At 39.6% G+C, this 13,206-nt stretch overlaps 1 protein-coding gene and 1 non-coding gene across 2 annotated transcripts in view; both read right to left on the reverse strand.

Annotated features, from left to right (window-relative positions):
* DNAH6 (dynein axonemal heavy chain 6) overlaps positions 1-13,206 on the reverse strand; it is a 300,118-nt gene that overhangs the window by 70,322 nt on the left and 216,590 nt on the right. The gene's annotated exons all lie outside the window — the stretch shown is intronic.
* Positions 8,810-8,943, reverse strand: LOC136401597 (small nucleolar RNA SNORA1). The gene has a single exon (XR_010750620.1). It is a non-coding gene; the product is annotated as a small nucleolar RNA SNORA1 (small nucleolar RNA).

Raw genomic sequence — 13,206 nt, forward strand, 5'->3', positions numbered from 1 at the left:
TGATTTATTAATGTCATCCCATTAACATTAATAAAATTTATTAAAAAAAAAAAGAATATATTTTATTTAACCCACTATAACCCAATATTTGTTGGCTATAAAAACATATAATTCAGGCCCTGGCTGGTTGGCTCAGTGGTAGAGCGTCGGCCTGGCGTGCAGAAGTCCCGGGTTCAATTCCCAGCCAGGGCACACAGGAGAAGCGCCCATCTGCTTCTCCACCCCTCCCCCTCTCCTTCCTCTCTGTCTCTCTCTTCCACTCCTGCAGCCGAGGCTCCATTGGAGCAAAGATGGCCCGGGCGCTGGGGATGGCTCCTTGGCCTCTGCCCCAGGTGCTAGAGTGGCTCTGGTCGCGGCAGAGCGACGCCCCGGAGGGGCAGAGCATCACCCCCTGGTGGGCAGAGCATCGCCCCTGGTGGGCGTGCCAGGTGGATCCCGGTCGGGCACATGCGGGAGTCTGTCTGACCATCTCTCCCCATTTCCAGCTTCAGAAAAATACAAAAAAACCCCCACAAAAAAACAAAAAAGCCAAAACATATAATTCAGAGGTAAAATGGCAATGGAGTAGGTGGATGTTACAACTCCCACTGGCCAGAATCAAGGTAGATTACAAACTTAAATTAGGAACAATCATCTTGAAAAACCAACTTTGGACTAAACTAAGAGGAATATATAACCAAGCATCACTGAAGGAACCACACTGAGCTGGTAGGAAAGGCAGAGACATGGAAAGGGCTACCCTGCTCTCAGGAGTGAGCAGCGGCCCAGAGTCTCTCATGTTGGGGTGGAGGTTCCTGGAGAGTTATGGACCCCCAGCCCTAGAATCAGAACCCCAGCTTGAAGCCCCAGAGACTAGAGCAGGTGCACAGACAGTAGTTAGCTGAAAGAAGAGCCGGATTACTGTTTGCAAGGGGGGGGACAGAACTCTCAGACCCAGGCTCTGTCTTAAAGGGATCACACAGAAAACCTTGTTCACATCCACTTACTGAGGACTCCGGGAGCGAGGAGCGCCAATAGGACTGAAGTTGTGAGAGGAGAGTGTAATCTTGGGGTCACAGGGAGAGACTGTGGGGGACAGCCACCCTGACCCCTGTACTGGGTCACTCCCTGAACTTAAAGTGGCCATTCTTCCTGGGATAATCAAGCCAGCAAAGGGAAGCAATTACCCCACCCACCAGATGCTCTTCTGCTTCAGTCAGTAGAGAGAGACACTTAGAAGCAGGGACATAGGATCTGAGTGCAAAGGTCAGTGCTACACGGACCCCCCCCTCAACCTGCTGAGAACCCTCCAAAGGGCAGGAGGGCCCGGCTATGGCCACACTTGGCCCACTCAGCAGTGGGGGGCGGAACCCAGCAAAGCTGCCCATGCAGCAGCGGCAGGATCAAGCCTGGAGAAAGGTGCTGCGTGCCTGCAGCAGGCAGAGCCAGTTGGTCAGCATGGCAATGGTGAGGGGTGGAGCCCAGCACGGCAAGGAGTCCCCAGTGCCCCCGGAGCAGCCTGAGCTGTCCCATGAGCTGTGCTGGTGCCCGAGTGCCTGAGGAGGTAGAGGCAGAGAGAGGCCAGCAGAGACCTCACTTCACAAATAGAGTGGCCACACACACTGGCCAAGAGTAGATAAAAGCCAGCCTAAGAGAGCAGCTGATATTTACAATGACACTGGGGCCCAGCATTGGCAGCCACAAATTCTCGATCACTTGTAGCTCCAAGAAGGTTCCTAAATGCCAGTCATAAGCAGTGACCCCCACTAGTTTGCACCAGGTTCTGGCCAGGGTGGTCAAGGGCTGGTATATTCAGTGGCCAGATATGGACAGCATCAGCTCAGGACCTAACAACCATAGTTAGAGTGGTATCTAGTCTATACAGAGACAAAATGAGAAGACAGAGAAGTGCAATTCAAATGAATTAACAAGAGAAATCCCCAGAAAAAGAACTGAATGAGATGGAATAAACCAAGATACTAGATGCAGAGTTTAGAATAATGATTGTTAGGATGTTCAAGGATCTTAGAGCAACAAGATGGACAAAGTGGGCACCTAAACAAAGAGATAGCTGGTATCTAAAAGGACATTGAAATCATATAAAAGAATCAGACAAAAATGACAAACACAATATCAGAATTGAAGACTACACTAGAAGGAGCGAAGAGCAGGCTGGATGAAGCAGAGGATCAAATCAGCGATTTAAAGGACAAGTGAAAGAATGAAAGCAGAACAGCAAAAAGAAAAGAGGATCAAAGAGTCTGAGGAAACTCTAAGAGAGCTCTGTGACAACATGAAGAGAAATAACATCCACATAATGGGTTCCTGAAGGAAAAGAGAAAGAACAAGGGATAGAGAATCTGACTGAAGAAATCATAGCTGAAAACTTTCCTAAATTGATGCAGGGAAAAGTCACACAAGTTCAAGAAGCATAAAGAATCCCTTTAAAGTGGAACCCAAAGAGACCTACACCAAGACACATCATAATTAAAATACCAAAGCTAAGAGGGAAAGAAAGAATATTAAAAGCTTCAAGAGAAAAACAGTCAATCACCTACAAAGGAACCCCCATAAGGATGACATCTGACTTCTCAATAGAAACACTTGAGGCCAGAAGAGAATGGCAAGAAATATTAAAAGTAATGCAGAACAAGAACCTACAACCAAGACTTCTTTATCCAGCAAAGCTATTATTTAAAATTGAAGGAGAGGAGTGACGTCAGAGAAAGGGTGCTGTGAGGAGTGCTCCCAATACCTCTCCCTGAAACTTCAACAAATTCAACAACTAGAGACAGAAAAACAATCTCAGGAGCATCTGAAATACACATACATCAAACAAAAGTATGATTGGGTGAAAAGGTGGCTGAATACATAATCCACTCAGAAGAAAATAAGATGGAGAATGGAATATTCTGCTTTCCTCACTGATCTGAGGAAGGGCTGCTTTCACTTGGAACTGAGAGGAAGGGAGGCCTGGGGGCATGGAAAGAGCTGGGCTAGGGCAGAGACGTTCAAGCTGAGGAGAGAGTGTGCCCACAGCTCAGCCCATGTGGAGCTAATGCCAGCAGAAGTCTTCGGCAGAGGTGAACGAGCAGTTGCCTTGTTTACTCCTGGTATCCCGGTCAGCAAATGTGGGCAGTTTGTGAGTGGATCCACCTTGCACTTTGGGCATGGGTGCCTGCATTTCCGGATGGAGGGGCTGGGTCAGAGACTGTCAGTAGTTACACTTTGTGTGGGCTGTGACCAGAATTTCTGAATAATCTCAGCTTCCCAAACAACAGTGTGCAGGAAGTGCACAAAAGCTGACTTACCTACACCCAGACCTGTCTGGACAGGCACCTCCGCCAGCCATACAAGCTAACAAAGCACACTCCTGGGAAGAGGACTGAAGAAGTGGTGGGGGGAAGGGCGCACAGGCAGCTTGCAGACAGCCTCTGGAGGGCAGACCTGTGGAGTGCTGAGGCATACTAGACATGCCTGGAGGCTCATAGAAAGATATCTGAAAGGCAATCGGCTCCCAGCCCTGCCTGATTACGCTGGCGGCTCTTGCTGGCAAAGCCTTACCCAGAACCCTGCACTGAGTGCGGATAGAAGAGGGATTTGGCAGCTCTTAGAGCCTCTTGCTCTCCAGGCAGTGGCTGGGGCAACTTCACAGCTGGGTCCCCAGACTGCTGGTTCAGGAAGGAGAGATTTGGGGAGAGGCCCTGGGAAAATGGACTCTCCAATTATCGGAGCCTGCAAACGCTAACAAGCCCTGCCTACCAATGGGACTGAGGCCTAGTTTATGTCATCACCATAGCGACACAACAGCAAATCTCTGCCTAAGAGTACCACAGGGTCAGAACCTGGGGTACAGCGCCACTGGCCAAAAAGTGAGAGAAGAAAGGAAAAGGAAGAAAATAACTTCTTAAAACCAGGAAAAATCCAGTCTTTATAACTTTTTCCATTTTTTTCTTGTATTTATCTTTTTTTTTCCTTCCACCTTGGTCATTTTATCCTCTTTCCATTTTATTTTATTTTTTTCATTTTGAACTTTATTACCCATAAGTGTTACATTTTCCATTCTTTTTTTTTTCTCTGAGTGTTACATTCCAAAAAACTCAACTTTTTTTTTTCTCTCTCTTTTTGTTTCTTCTTTTCTCTTTCACTTTTTCTCTCATTCGAATCTCACCCACAAACAAATTATTTTATTCTGGATTCAAATTTTTTCTTTGTGGCATTTTGTGTGCTTTTTACTTTACTTTTTATCTCTAGCATTTCCCTCAACTCCGGCTCTCCATTCTATAGTTTTTGTGCCACTTAATACAATAGAATTTTCATTTTTCACTGTATTTTTTCCCTTTCCTTATTTTTCTTTTCTCTTATAGTATTTCTCTTATTCGACTGTCATTTATAAACAAATTATTTTATTCTTGATCCAAATTATTTCCTTGTGATATTTTGTGGGTTCTTGCCTTGGTTTTTTGCCTTTTTGTCACTCCCCCCAACCCAGGCCTTCCATTCTAAGTATTTTGGTTCCACTGGACACAATACATTTCCAGTTATTCACTGCATTTTCTCAAAAATTTTTTTTATCAACTCTTATTAGTGTTATTAACAATACCACTTTTAAATGCCATTAAAGAAAAAGAAATTGAATATCATGGATACAAAGACAGAGATGTAGCTCACATAGATGAGGAAAAATCTATAGAAAAAAATTTCAATAGCTTAGAAACCTTGGAGTTAAATGACAGAGAATTTAAAACTGAAGTCCTAAAAATACTCAGGGATTACAAGAAGGCACAGAAAGGCAATTTAGGGAGCTCAAAAAACAATTCAATGAACAGAAAGAATACTTCACCAAGAAAATTGAAACAATGTAAACAAATCAAACAGAGATGAAAAAAATCAATGCATGAACTGAAAAACAAGGTAACAAGCTTAGCCAATAGAACAGGCCAGATAGAGGAGAGAATTAGTGACATAGAAGACAGGCAACTACAGACACTACAGAGAGAAGAGGAGAGAGACTCACGAATTAAAAAAAGTGAGAAAGCCCTACAGAAATTGTCTGACTCCATCAGAAAGAACAACATAAGAATAATGGGTATATCAGAAGGAGAAGAGCGAGAAAATGGAATGGAGAACATATTCAAACAAGTAATAGATGAGAACTTCCCAAGCCTGTGGAAAGAATTAAAGCCTAAAATTCAAGAAGCAAACAGAACACTCAGTTTTCTTAACCCCAACAAACCTACTGCAAGGCAAATCACAATGAAACTGGCACAAACCAACAATAAAGAAAAAATTCTCAAGGCAGCCAGGGAAAAGAAGAATACAACATATAAAGGAAGGCCCTTTAGATTATCAACAAATTTCTCAGCAGAAACTCTACAAGCTAGAAGAGATTGGACCCCAATATTTAAAGTTCTGAAAGAGAGGAACTTTCAGCCAAGAATACTATGCCTATTAAAGCTATCCTTCAAATACGAAGGAGAAATAAAAACATTCACAGACACAGAAAAGGTGAGGGAATTTATCACCAGAAAACCCTCACTTCAGGAAATACTAAAGGGGGTTTTCCGACCAAACACAAAGAACAAAACAAAACAAATCTACAAGTAAAAGCTCCATCAAGATCACAATAAAAACAAGATTAATCTGTGACAAAGAAACAAAAAAGGGGAGAGTACAAAGATTAACAGTAGCAAAGGAGGATGGGGTGCAGAAGCACTCATGAGATAATGTACTACAATGAACATGATATGTATCATTTCCAGTACTTAATGGTAACTACCCCTAAACAAACCACCACAGAAGCACATGGCTGAAAAAAGAAGTAACGAGAAAAGAAGTATGGATTACAACCAAACAAAAACAAATGATAAAAAAATAAAAGAGAGGAACCAAAAAAGATACAAAACCATCAGAAAGTAATATATAAAATGGCAATAGAAAACCCTCAAATCTCAATAATTACACTAAATGTAAATGGATTGAAGTAATCAATAAAAAGACACAGAGGCCCTGGCCGGTTGGCTCAGTGGTAGAGCGTTGGCCTGGCGTGCGGAAGTCCCGGGTTTGATTCTGGCCAGGGCACACAGGAGAGGCGCCCATCTGCTTCTCCACCCCCCCTCCTTCCTCTCTGTCTCTCTCTTCCCCTCCCGCAGCCGAGGCTCCATTGGAGCAAAAGATGGCCCAGGCGCTGGGGATGGCTCCTTGGCCTCTGCCCCAGGTGCTAGTGTGGCTCTGGTTGTGACAGAGTGACGCCCTGGATGGGCAGAGCATCGCCCCCTGGTGGGCGTGCCAGGTAGATCCCGGTCAGGCGCATGCGGGAGTCTGTCTGACTGCCTCCCCGTTTCCAGCTTCAGAAAAATACAAAAAGAAAAAAAAAAAAGACACAGAGTAGCAGAATAAATTAAAAAGAAAATCCAACTGTATGCTGCCTACAAGAAACACATCTAAGCTACAAGGATAAAAACAAATTCAAAGTGAAAGGTTAGAAAACAATACTCCAAGCAAATATCATCCAAAAGAAAGCAGGTGTAGCAATACTCATATCTAACAATGCTGACTACAAGACAGCAAAGGTAATCAGAGAAAAAACAGTCCTTTCATAATGAAAAAGGGGAAATTGAATCAAGAAAACAAAACACTTCTTAATATAAATACACCAAACCAGGGAGCACCAAAATATATAAGATAGTTACTGACTGACCTAAAAACAAAAATCGACAAAAATATAATCATACTTGGAGACTTCAATACACCGCTGATGGCTCTAGATAGTTCATCCAAACAGAAAATCAATAAAGAAATATTGGCCTTAAATAAAACACTAGAACAACTGGATATGATAGACATCTATAGGACATTTCATTCCAAAGTGCTAGAGTATACATTTTTCTCTAGTGTACCTAGAACATTCTCAAGAAGTGACCATATGTTGGGCCACAAAAATAATATCAGAAAATTCAGAACAATTGAAATTGTACCAAGCATATTTTCTGATCATAAAGCCTTGAAACTATAATTCAACTGTAAAAAAGAGGTAAACAAATCCACAAAAATGTGGAAACTAAACAACATACTTTTAAAAAATGAGTAGGTCAAAGAAGAAATAAGCACAGAGATAAAAAGATACAGACAAACGAAAATAACAATAAAACATATCAGAATTTCTGGGATACAGCAAAATCAGTAATAAGAGGGAAGTTCATATCACTACAGGCCTATATGAACAAACAAGAGAGAGTCCAAGTAAACCATTTAACTTCACATCTTAAGGAACTAGAAAAAGAACAAAGACAACCCAAAACCAGCAGAAGAAAGGAAATAATAAAAATCAGAGTACAAATAAATGAAATAGAGAACAGAAAAACTATAAAAAATTAATAAAACAAAGAGCTGGTTCTTTGAAAAGACCAACAAAATTGACAAACCCATGGCAAGACTCACCAAGAAAAAATGGAAAGGACTCATATAAACAAAATCCAAAATGAAAGAGGAGAAATCACCACAGATATCATAGATATACAAAATATTATTGTAGAATACTATGAAAAACTATATGCCACCAAATTTAACAATATAGAAGAAATGAATAAATTCCTAGAACAATACAATCTTCCTAGACTGAGTCATGAAGAAGTAGAAAGCCTAAACAGACCCATAAGCAGGGAAAAAATAAAAACAACTATTAAAAACCTCCCCAAAAATAAAAGTCCAGGGCCAGACAGCTATACTAGTGAATTCTATCAAACATTCAAAGAAGACTTGGTTTCTATTCTACTCAGTCTTCCAAAAAAATTGAAAAAGAAGCAATACTGCCAAACATATTTTATGAGGCCAACATAACCCTCATACCAAAACCTGGCAAGGATAACACACACAAAATAAACTACAGACCAATATCTCTAATGAATACAGATGCTAAAATCCAAAACAAAATCTAGCAAATTGGATACAACAATACATTAAAAAAAATAATTCATCATGATCAAGTGGGATTCATCCCAGAATCACAAGGATGGTTCAACATACATAAAACAGTTAACGTAATACACCATATCAACTAAATAAAGAACAAAAACCATATGATCTTATCAATAAATGCAGAAAAGGCATTCAATCAAATACAACATCATTTTATGTTTAAAACACCTAACAAAATGGGTATAGAAGGAAAATATCTCAACATAATAAAGGTCATCTATGATAAACCATCAGCTAACATCATATTAAATGGCAAAAACTGAGGGCTTTTCCCCTAAAATCAGAAACAAGACAAAGTTGTCTACTATCTCCACTCTTATTCAACGTAGTGCTGAAAGTTCTAGCCTGAGCAATCAGAAAAGAGAAATAAAAGGCATTTATATTGGGAAAGAATAAGTAAAGGTTTCACTTTTTGCAGATAATATGATCCTATACATCGGAAATCCCAAAGACTTCACAAAAAGACTACTAGAAATTAAAACCAATACAGTAAGGTTGCAGGATACAAAATTAATATACAAAAGTTCATTGCCTTCCTATATGCCAACAATGAAACATCCGAAAACAAGCTCAAAAAACAATCCCCTTCATGGTTGCAACAAAAAACACAAAACACCTAGGAATAAACATAACAAAGAATGTAAAGGACCTATATAATGAAAACTACAAAACACTCTTAAGGGAAATCGAAAAAGATAAAATGAAATGGAAAAATATTCCTTGTTCTTGGATAGGAAGAATAAATATAGTCAAAATGACTAAATTACCCAAAGCGATATACAATTTTTTTGTTTGTTTGTTTCTAAAATTGAAAGTCTTTATTACATCCAGTTTCTACTCACTGAGCCTAGCAAAATGTTACAGGTCTCATTGTCACCACTGCAATAACAGTACTGTGGTGGAAGCATAACCTGTCTCACTGTAGCCACATTAATGTCTGGACACAATGGACAAGAATGGTGCCCATTTTTCATCTAGAATGAGGCTTCAATATACAAATTTAATGCAATTCCCATCAAAATTCCAATGTCATTTTTTAAAGAAATGGAACAAAAAATCATCAGGTTTATATGGAACTATAAAAAACCCCGAATAGCCAGAACAATCCTAAGGAAAAAGAACGAAGCTTGGGGCATTATAATACCAGACTTCAAATTATATTATAGAGCCACAATAATAAAAACAGCATGGTATTGGCAGAAAATGAACACTCAGAGCAATGGAACAAAATAGAAAGCCCAGAAATAAAACAACATGTATATGGTAAAATAATTTTGATAAAGGGGCCAACAACACACAGTGGAGAAAAGAAAGCCTCTTCAACAAATGGTGCTGGGAGAACTGGAAAGCCACATGCAAAGAATGAAACTCCACTAGTTTGTCTCCTTGTACTGAAATTAATTCAAAATGGATCAAAGATCTACATATAAGACCTGAAATAATAAATTACATAGAAGAAAACATAGGTACTAAATTCATGAACCTTGGTTACAAAGAGCACTTTAGGAATTTGACTCCAAAGGCAAGGGAAGTGAAGGCAAAGATAAATGAATGGGACTACATCAGATTAAGAAGCTTTTCACAGCAAAAGAAACTGACAACAAAACAAACAGACAGCCAACTAAATGGAAGATGACATTTCCAAACAAAAGCACAGATAAGGGCCTAATATAAAAAATATACAAAAAACTCATAAAACTCAACCACAAACAAGCAAACAATTCAATAAAAAAAATGGTAAGAGGACATGAACAGACACTTCTCCCACAAAGAAATACAAATGGCCAACAGATATATGAAAAGATGCTTATCTTCATTAGCTATTAGAGAAATCAAATCAAAACTACAATGAGATACAACCTCACACCTATTAGATTAGCCATTATCAACAAGACAGGTAATAACAAGTGTTGGAGAAGCTGTGGAGAAAAAAGAACCCTCATCCACTGTTGGTGGGAATATAAAGAAGTACAACCATTATGGAAGAAAGTATGGTGGTTCCTCAAAAAATTAAAAATAGAACTACCATATGACCCAGCAATCCTGCTACTGAGTATATACCCCCAAGACTCAAAAACACTGGTATGTAAAGACACATGCAGCCCCATGTTCATTGCAGCATTGTTCACAGTGGCCAAGACATGGAAACGACCAAAAAGCCCTTCAATAGATGATTGGATAAAGAAGATGTGGTACATATATAGTATGGAATACTACATAGCCATAAGAAATGATGACATTGAATCATTTACAACAACATGGATGGACCTTGATAACATTATACAGAATGAAATAAGTAAATAAGAAAAAACTAAGAACTATATGATTCCATACATAGGAGGGACATAAAAATGAGACTCAGGGATATGGACAAGAGTGTGGTGGTTACCTGGAGGGTGGGAAAGAAAGGGAGGGTGTGGGGGAAGGTGAGGGGCACAAAGAAAACCAGATAGAAGGTGACAGAAGACTATATGATTGGGTGATGGGTATGCAACATAATTAAATGTTAAAATAACCTGGAGATGTTTTCTCTGAACCTATGTACCCTGCTTGATCAATGTCACCCTATTAAAATTAATAAAAAAAAAAGAAAAAAATTGAAGGAGAAATAAAAAGCTTTTCAGACAAAGAAAACCTCAAGGAATTCATTACAACCAAACCAATGCTGCAAGAAATGTTAAGCGGCCTGTTGTAAACACAACAAAGGGGAAAAAAATCTAGTAAAAGAGTAATGTAGATCTAAAGAATAAAATGGCAATAAACAACTACATATCAATAATAACCTTAAATGTAAATGGATTAAATGTTTCAATCAAAAGACATAGGGTAGCTGTGTGGATAAGAAAACAGGACCTGTACAAATGGTGTCTACGAAAACCCACCTCAAAACAAAAGATACACATGGACTGAAAGTAAAAGGATGGAAAAAATATTTCACGCAAATGAAAATGAAAAAAAAGCTGGGGTAGCAATACTTATATCTGACAAAATAGACTTTAAAACAAAGGTTATAGGAAGGGATAAAGAAGGTCACTACATAATGATAAAAGGAGTAATCCAACAGGAAGATATAACCATTATAAATATCTATGCACCTAATATAGGAGCATCTAATATATATAAATCAGATTTTGATGGACATACAGGGTGAGATCAACAGTAATACTGTAATAGTAGGTGATTTCAATACCCCACTAACATCAATGGATAGATCTTCAAGAAAGAAAATTAACAAAGAAACAGTAGCTTTAAAGGACACACTAGATCAACTAAATTTAATAAATATCTTCAAAACCTTTCACCCTAAAGCAGCAGATAATACATTATTTTCAAGTGCTCACGGTACATTCTCTAGGATGGACCACATGTTAGGACACAAAATGATTCTCAATAAATTTAAGAAGATTGAAATCATATCAAGCACCTTCTCTGATCACAATGGCATGAAATTAGAAATCAACTACAATAGAAAAACTGAAAAACACTAAAACACATGGAAACTAAATAGCATGTTATTAAATAATGAATGGGATAACAATGAAATCAAGGAAGAAATAAAAAATTTCTTTGAAACAAATGAAAATGAACATACAACAATCAAAATTTATAGAACATAGCCAAAGCAGTCCTGAGAGGGAAGTTCATAGCATTACAGGCATAACTTAAGAAGCAAGGAAAAGCTCAAATAAACAATATAACCCTGCATCTAAAAGAACTAGAAAAACAACAACAGGAAGTAAAGCCCAGAGGAAATAGAAGGAAGGAAATAAAAAAGACCAGAGAGGAAATAAATGACATACAGGCTAAAAAACAATACTAAGGATCAATGAAACCAAGAGCTGGTTATTTGAAGAGGTAAACAAGATTGATGAACCTTTAACCAGACTCACCAAGAAAAAAACAGGACTGAAATAAATGAAATTAGAAATGAGAGTGGAGAAGCAACAACTGACACAGCAGAAATACAAAGGATTGTAAGAAAATACTATGAAGAACCGTATGCCCCAAAATTACACAACCTAGGTGATATGGATAAATTCCTTGAAACATATAATCTTTCAAAAATTAATCTGGAAGAATCAGAAAACCTAAATAGACATATTACAACAAATGAGATTGAAACAGTTTTCAAAAAACTTCTCAACAGTTTGGACAAGATCGCGATGGAGTAGGCAAACATACCAACTCCCACCTCCCAGAACCAAAGTGGATTACAAACTAATTTTAAGAACTATCATCTGGAAAAACCAACTTTGGACTAAACTAAGAGGACTCTTCAACCAAGGAACACTGAAGGAGCCACACTGAGTGTAAAGCCAGGGGCCATGGCCACCATCACAGAAGCCTGGCCCATGCAGGTTCGCATTGGATTTGGACAGTCGGTAAAGAAACAACAGAGCCAAAAACTGGTGGGCCATAATCTTTAATCCTAGCTTGCACCCGGCGGGCAAGTAAAAACACACACTGGGCTCCAAAATCCACTCACATTCAGTGCTCACGAAGCTACTGACTTATCCGAGTTTCTTAGAATCAAAGGTTTCTAGCTCACCAGACTTATTGACCTCTGTTCCCCATCTCCTTCCTTCTCTCTGCACAAACTGGCTTCTCACTCAACACTCCGCCATCTTGGATGCTTCTCCTGGCCTCCTCCTCGTGGCCCTTCTCTGCTCTCTGCTCTTTCTTCTAATACTAATCTCAGGAACTGAGAGAGCAAGCTCCCCTTCTGCCCCCATTTTATAGTGTAGAAATCAAAACCTTTAATCCAATATACAAAATAGGGAAGTCTCTAATACAAAGTCACTTATCAGAGACATGATGGGATTGCACCACCCCACATCAAAAAGGGTGGGAAAGGCTTAGTCCTAAAACCAAGCCCCAGGCTACAAGGATCCTGCCTGCCCACAGCCCACCCCCAACATACATTAACATCGCATGGGCAATGGCTTCCACGTGGGCAGCGCCATCTTTAACAAAGTGAGCATAATATATTTTATCTGCCCAACACCGAGACTGGTAGAAAAAGTGGAAATGCGGAGAGGGCTGCCCAGCTCCCCGGGTGAATGGCAGGTGGGAGAGACTCGTGTGGCGGGAAGTGAGTTTAGCAGAGAGGGGAGGGTCCTGAGTCCCAGGAACAAAGCCCCAGCATGCAACCCCAGAGTCTAGAAGAGGCGTATGAACAGTATTTAGCTGAAAACAAGACAGGATACTGTTTGTGAGAAAGAGACTTATTTCTCAGACCCAGGATTCTTC

This window comes from Saccopteryx leptura, chromosome 3 (assembly GCF_036850995.1).
Source record: "Saccopteryx leptura isolate mSacLep1 chromosome 3, mSacLep1_pri_phased_curated, whole genome shotgun sequence".
NCBI classification, from domain to species: domain Eukaryota; kingdom Metazoa; phylum Chordata; class Mammalia; order Chiroptera; family Emballonuridae; genus Saccopteryx; species Saccopteryx leptura.